The sequence below is a fragment of the Thamnophis sirtalis genome, unplaced genomic scaffold (assembly GCF_051295495.1).
Source record: "Thamnophis sirtalis isolate CommonGarterSnake01/CBP01778 unplaced genomic scaffold, rThaSir2_p1.2 scaffold_4, whole genome shotgun sequence".
Lineage (NCBI taxonomy): Eukaryota > Metazoa > Chordata > Lepidosauria > Squamata > Natricidae > Thamnophis > Thamnophis sirtalis.
Genome location: NW_028261384.1, coordinates 36,097,630 through 36,104,524, shown reverse-complemented (window position 1 = coordinate 36,104,524; position 6,895 = coordinate 36,097,630). Strand labels below are relative to the sequence as shown.

The window sequence follows — 6,895 nt, the reverse complement described above, 5'->3', positions numbered from 1 at the left end:
CTCACATTTATAACGGTTGCTGTGTACCATGGTCATATGTACCCTTTTGCAAACTTCTGACAAGCAAAGTCCATGGGGAAGCCATGATTCACTTAAAAATCATATTACTAATCTAACAACTGCAGTGATTCACTTAATAAATGTAGCAAGAAAGATTGTAAAACGGGCAAAACTCGCTTAACCAAATTTCTCACTTAGCAACATCAATTTTGGGCTCAGTTGTAGTTGAAAGTTAAGGACTACTTGTATTCCTCAGTTTGATGAAGAGAAAAAATAATATACAATGAGCAACATTCCAAAGTTTTAAAATATACTTGCAAAGAATCACGTAAAGTGTTAATACCATGTTATAATACCTTGTTAAAGCCACACTTGGAATACTGCATTCAGTTTTGGTTGCCAAGATGTAAAAAACATGTGGAGACTCTAGAAAGAGAGCAGAGAAGAGCAACAAAGATGATTAGGGTACGGGAGACTAAAACATATGAGGAACAGTTGCAGGAACTGGGTATGTCTAGTTTAATGAAAAGAGGGACTAGGGGAGATATGATAGCAGTGTTCTGATATCTCAGGGGTTGCCACAAAGAAGAGAGAGTCAAACTATTATCCAAGGCACCTGAGTGTAGAACAAGAAACAATGGGTGGAAACTAATCAGGGAGAGAAGCAACTTAGAACTAAAGATAAATTTCTGACAGTTAGAACAATTAATCAGTGGAACAGCTTGCCTCCAGAAGTTGTGAATGTCCCAACATTGGAAGTCTTTAAGAAGATGTTGGATAGCCATTTGTCTGAAATGGTATAGGATTTCCTGCCTAGGCAGTGGTTAGACTAGAAGACCTCCAAGGTCCCTTCCAATTCTGCTATTGTAAGATTGAGAATAAAATATGTGAAATAGTGAAGAATGGTACATCAAACACTGGGGTCACTAAGTCATAACAAGGTGATGTGGTTTTGATTTAGTGTGTTATGATTTATAAATATGGTGTCTAGATTAATGTCTTTTATAAACTTTGCCAGTAGAGATAATTCAGCAAATCATGATTAAGCAAAATAATGTGACATGATATACACTACAACTCTTATCTTTTGATTCCTTTGTTATCTGGCCAATTCACAACTTGTCAGTTTGGTTTATACAGTTTAAATGGAGTTGATTTCAGAATTCTTTTTTTATGACATTCAGATAGAATGCAATTTGGGAAACAGGTCAAAAACAATGAACTAAACTTTTCTTATTTGGGTTATTGTTTATTACAGATTAAGTGGACTGTGGTAAATGTTAGGAACCAAAAATAGATGAAAAGAGGATATAGCATACTTCTTCATGGGGAAAAATATCCTGAAGACATTGAAAACAAGTACAACTTAGCAACATTTATGCAGTATTTTTGAGAATAAAGAAATCTAAAGGCATTCTAAAGACAAGTAGGTATCATTCTTTTCAATATTAGTTTAATTAGAGAAAAATTGATTCTCTCAACAATGCACATTTCCTTATGTATTTATTTATTTAACAATATTAATTGACTGCCTGACTCATTGAGAATTTGTGTGATCTATAAATATGCATATATGCAAGCCTGCTGTCTATTTGGCATTAAAAAGAAAAATGTAAATCTGCATGAGATGGGAAGATGAACATCTGATTTGACAGCCAAAATGACATATGCTTGATGATGCAATAATGCAAATGGTAGGACATCTGACTCAAGATGCAGCTTTTGCATGATTACATAATTATTCTCTCTGTATCTCTTAGAGAGAGAGAGGGAGGGAGGGAGGGAGATGATAGATAGATAGATAGATAGATAGATAGATAGATAGATAGATAGATAGATAGATAGATAGATGTCTCTTCTGAACCCTCTCGTCCCACACCAAAGCATGCTGAGCCAAGATACTTTACGGAATTTATTCACAGACAGACAGGTCCTTGACAGCAAACCAGCACAGACAAGCCTTGGCAGCAATCCAGCACAGACAAGCCTTGGCAGCAATCCAGCTTGCCAAGCTAACACGACAGTTCTCCAACATTAGTTAATGCATTGACTCCTGCAAAAGGGGCGTGTCTCCTCCCCACTTGGTCCAAGCTCAGGTGCCTCCTGGTGGCCAACCAGCCTCTCTGCATCCTGCTTGGAGTCGGAACCCTGTCCAGGGTCCTCCACATCCTCCAAAGCCGACTCATAGGGCCCCACGCTGTCAGAGTCTGGTGGCAGCTCCAACAGCTCCTGCTGGGCCACAACACATATCTCATGGCCCTTTATCTCCTACAACTGCAATATGTGATAGTGATATAAAGAAACTCAATTGATAATGGCTGAAACAAAATTTCCTCTTTTTTAAAAAAAATACCTATTTTGGTTAGCTCTTTATTTAAAGTTTTATGCAAGTTCCATGAAAATACTCACTAATATGTAGATACAGTTTATTATTTGTTTGTTTGTCTGTGCTACTTCACCTACGATAGACTCTTTTGGGTTAAACAATGTTACACATGATACATCGACTGTAAGACATAGCAAAGCAAGGAAATGAAAAAGTCATTAAAAAGAAACAGCTGAATCTAATTAATACAACCATTCACTATATTACTACATCAAATTATCTTTACTTTCACAACATCCATGTATGATTTTTTAAATTAATCTTTAGTTTTGATATTTTTGAAATTCTTTCTTTCTGGGAATTTAATCAAATCTACTAATCTTTCTTTCTGAGAATCTAATCTATTTAATTACAAATTTCTAGGTAGTGTATTCACTTCACTCATTCACTCTTCTTTCATATCACTGTTTTACATCTCCATCATCATTCATTTTGTTCATAATATAAACTACCTAAATTTACTTACTTTGTCACTCACTTTGAATTCCATTTACATAAATTCAGCTTCCATCATTCTTGACCTATTCCTTGTTTTACCATATACAGTTTTACAGCATTCAACCTGTCTTGACAACTCTCACCTCCATATGACATCATGAACAGAAGCATGCCCTTATAAACAGCTATTTTTATGTACTTGACGTCCATTCCCCAATACAGTGTATTCCTTTTCTTCTACAATTCCACCACAACTTAAAATGATTATTTCTCCTATCTTTACTAAACATTCTATAAGGGTACACTTCCTTACTTGCTCTCAGATGTTGGCATATAACTTACATTGCATTTGGTTATTTTACTTTCCCTGTCAAATGCAGCTATTTACTTTTCAGATCCATTTTTCTTCCTGCATTAGACAATATACAAGGACTAATGTTTGCTGAAATTCCTTCAGGTTGTCAGCTAACAACATGGCATCAACAGTAACAAAAGCTTTATTCATATCCACAACCATCCCATCTGTACTATTACCATGAATGTTCCTAATATATTCAATGGGTAACACATATTGTGTAAGTAGCCCTCTTCCAATATTGAATTACTTGTTAAGCATTATATTTGTATCACTTAAAGCATTTTTCTTCTTCCCTACAGAATCACTATTTCCCCCAAAATATATTTCTGATATTTTTCATTGCCATCATTAACTACATAGGATGCTAACTTTGTACAGTATTAAACCATTTTTTTAAAATTTCTTTCAAAAGCTCTCTTATTTTCACATCTGGAAGAGTTATGGAGAATGACTCTGTGAAAGCAGAGTTGATGACTGCAGCAAAGGTCAAAGGAAATGGTGAGAAGACCAGTCCCTTGGAACATTTCTGGATGAGGAGTGGATGAGAAATCACCCACATGTGTTCTTGCAAGGAGACCATAACATAGCATTTTCATTTGGGTTTGAGCATTGGGAATTGCCAAGATTAGCTATCTTATTCACAACCATGGTGGAGACTTTTAAAGGACACTAAGATAGCAAACCTCACTTTCTAATCACTTTTGGAAATTGCTTATTAACTACTTCTAAGCTATTAGAGTGCTTTGGAATGACAAGTACGAAAATACCAGGTGAGTCTGCCTTTAATCCTGAATGAAAGAAAACTTTAATTATAAGCTTAGGAATTTAAAGAATCTGAACTAACAAAAAATGCTATTAAGGATTAAGGATCCAAATTAAATTGGAATAATGAAACTTTTACAATAAGATTTTGGAATTAATTTTAAAGTAGAAACAGCTTCTCATAGGAAATGGATCCTGTTTTGGTGTTTATAAGACACACTATAAATAAATAATTTCACAATTTCAGAAAATGGACACTAGAGAGGACTAAAGATTTTAGGTAGATGAAAGATATTCAGGCTTGCAGGTAAGCCACAATATCAATACTGCCAGAAATAATATCTGCTTCTATAGATAGACAATATCTAAAAGATGTTATTGAAGAAATGTAAGATGTAAAACAAATTTTATATATCAATACAGAGTTGATACTGAAAATGAATTTACAATTGATAGGTCAAGAAAATGACTTCGAATTGAAAATTTCACTCATCTATAATAAAAAAAAATGAGTTTTAAGATTTTAAAATTTATTAAAAAAATACAAAAGAGTGACCTGGATAATTTTTTCGTATTGGAAAAATAATCCTACTGGATATACAAAAGAAGCTTATTAAAGTCTTGAAGAATTCTCTGGAATAGGACAAAGAAGAAATGAAAAAAAAATCAAATCCTATAAAAATATTTAAATAAACTAAAGATTACGTATGTTAGTAGTTAGTAGTAAAAGAGAGGAACATAATGTTGGTATATGTATATATGTATCATATACATATACTGCATGTGTGTGTGTGTGTGTGTGTCTGTGTGTGTGTGTGTCTGTGTGTGTGTGTGTGTAGGCAGGCAGGCAGGCAATTTTACTGACTGACTGACTAATTGACTGATAGCCTGATTTCTGACTACTCTTTGGACTTTTTGCTGACATGAGGACAGAAAAGATGATTTGCTGGACTTTTCTCAGAGATGGGAAACAAGATAAAGAGATAAATATTGAAATTTTAAAGTGTGTGAAAAGATTAAATTTATTTATTCTTCTTGTGAGAATGGCCTAGAAGTAACTTATTTATATAATTTTTCTCTTTATTTTCTTTTCCTTTTCCATGCAATTTTAGTCTTTCTATTTTCTATTTTCTCCTTAAACTTAGTTTGCATTTGATTTCATGATTATAATAAAAATGATAGGAAAAAAAATCCACTGCATTTTCTTTTCTGCTTTTAACCATTATCTAACATTGTACAATATTTTTTGTTTTCACTCACATATAAAAGCATTCTTTTAGATGCAGGTTTTTTTTTATCCATAGCCTCTTTCACTTCATCATTCTACCTAATACCCTTTTTCATAATTTAAATTGGACTACTAACTCTGCACACTTCTGTTGTAGTCAACAATGTTTTTATATGCATCTATAGTGACATAAAGGTAAAACTGAAGGCTTCCTCTGTTCTGTGTGCTGTGTGCCCTGATTGCAGGGATGATGCAACAGCTGTAACTCTGAGTACAGTCATATGTACACTTGTTCAACCCAGTGGTGGGTTTCTTTTAGAACCTCTTCTGTAGGTTTGGCCTGCTTTGTGGGAATGGCTTGCTGGCCATGTGACTGGGTGGGAGTGGCCAACTTGAAAAATGTGGTGAAATTCATTTAACAACGCTCTTGCTTAGCAACCAAAATTTTGGCTCAGAAACTCTGGCATTTGAAGCATGCAAGTCTTAAAGCTGTCAAGTTACAAGACCCTTGCACCCCTAACCCTTTAGAAAAAACCTCCAGGGGTGTTCAAACTTGACAGCTTTAAGACTTGTGGACTTCAACTCCCAGAATTCCTCCTCTCACTCTTCATCTTGATGATGCGCGGATGGGCAGGGGGAAGGAGCTGGAACCGGTTCAATTCCTCCTCCAGTCATGTTGGCTCAGGAACTCTGGCATTGAAGTGTGCAAGTCTTAAAGCTGTCAAGTTACAAGCCCCTTGGCCCCTAACCCTTTAGAAAAAAAAACCACAGGAGTGTTCAAACTTGACAGCTTTAGGACTTGTGGACTTCAACTCCCAGAATTCCTTCTCTAGCTCTTCATCTTGATGATGTGCGGACAGGCATGGGGAGAGAGCTGGAACCGGTTCTAAGCAGCACTGTAAATTTGTGGAATCTCTTCTATAGAAGAGGTTAGAACTGTCAGGAATCCACCCCTGGTTCAACCCCACTGCAAGTTTGAAAAGTCACTGTGGTTGTTAAAAAGGGTGCACCTGTAATCTTACACCTTAATTTCATTCCACATATTCATCAACATATTTCCACAAAAATTAGAATATTTTAATTTAACCTGTTACAATCTTCCTATTTCTTTTTACTTCGTAAACACTTAACATATCTTAACATACTTTCATTCATTTCATTTAAAAATTCTTGCTCTTCACAATTTACCTTTTCTTATATCAAGACATGATTTTCCACATGATATGTATGTCCATAGCTTTTTAGTAATACCAACCTTAATTGTACCTGTGTATACTGTACTCTATTATCAACAAAGACAATTCTAATCAGTTTAGGCACATTCTGATCAATAAAACAGAAGTGCAGCCAAAAGGCAATTGTATCTAAGTCTGTTTGTACAGAAGTCTGTTTGTACTAAGATCACTAGTATGTAAATCATATATATGCCGAGTATTGAAATATACTCAGGATAAATTATAGTATATTTTGTGCTTTATTTTCCTACCTGCCATATTTATACATATGTGTATATGGTTTCTTATATATCAAAACATTATTTAGAAGAGATTTGCTTTCTATTTCTATTTTGATTCTGTTAATGTTTCATTTTTCAAATACTTCACTCATATTACACTCATTCCATCCAATATTTTTAATGAATGAACAGCCTGCAAGCTATCCAATGCTGGAATATCAAGTTTGACAGGTTACCCCTTAAACAAATATGGAACATTTCAAATCT

General features: G+C 34.6%; 1 long non-coding RNA gene across 1 annotated transcript; it reads left to right on the top strand.

Annotated features, from left to right (window-relative positions):
* The first annotated feature begins 1,270 nt into the window (after positions 1–1,270).
* On the top strand, positions 1,271–3,946 carry LOC148045805 (uncharacterized). The gene is made up of 3 exons (XR_015696237.1): positions 1,271–1,426; positions 3,220–3,399; positions 3,595–3,946. It is a non-coding gene; the product is annotated as an uncharacterized LOC148045805 (long non-coding RNA).
* The last annotated feature ends 2,949 nt before the right edge of the window (positions 3,947–6,895 follow it).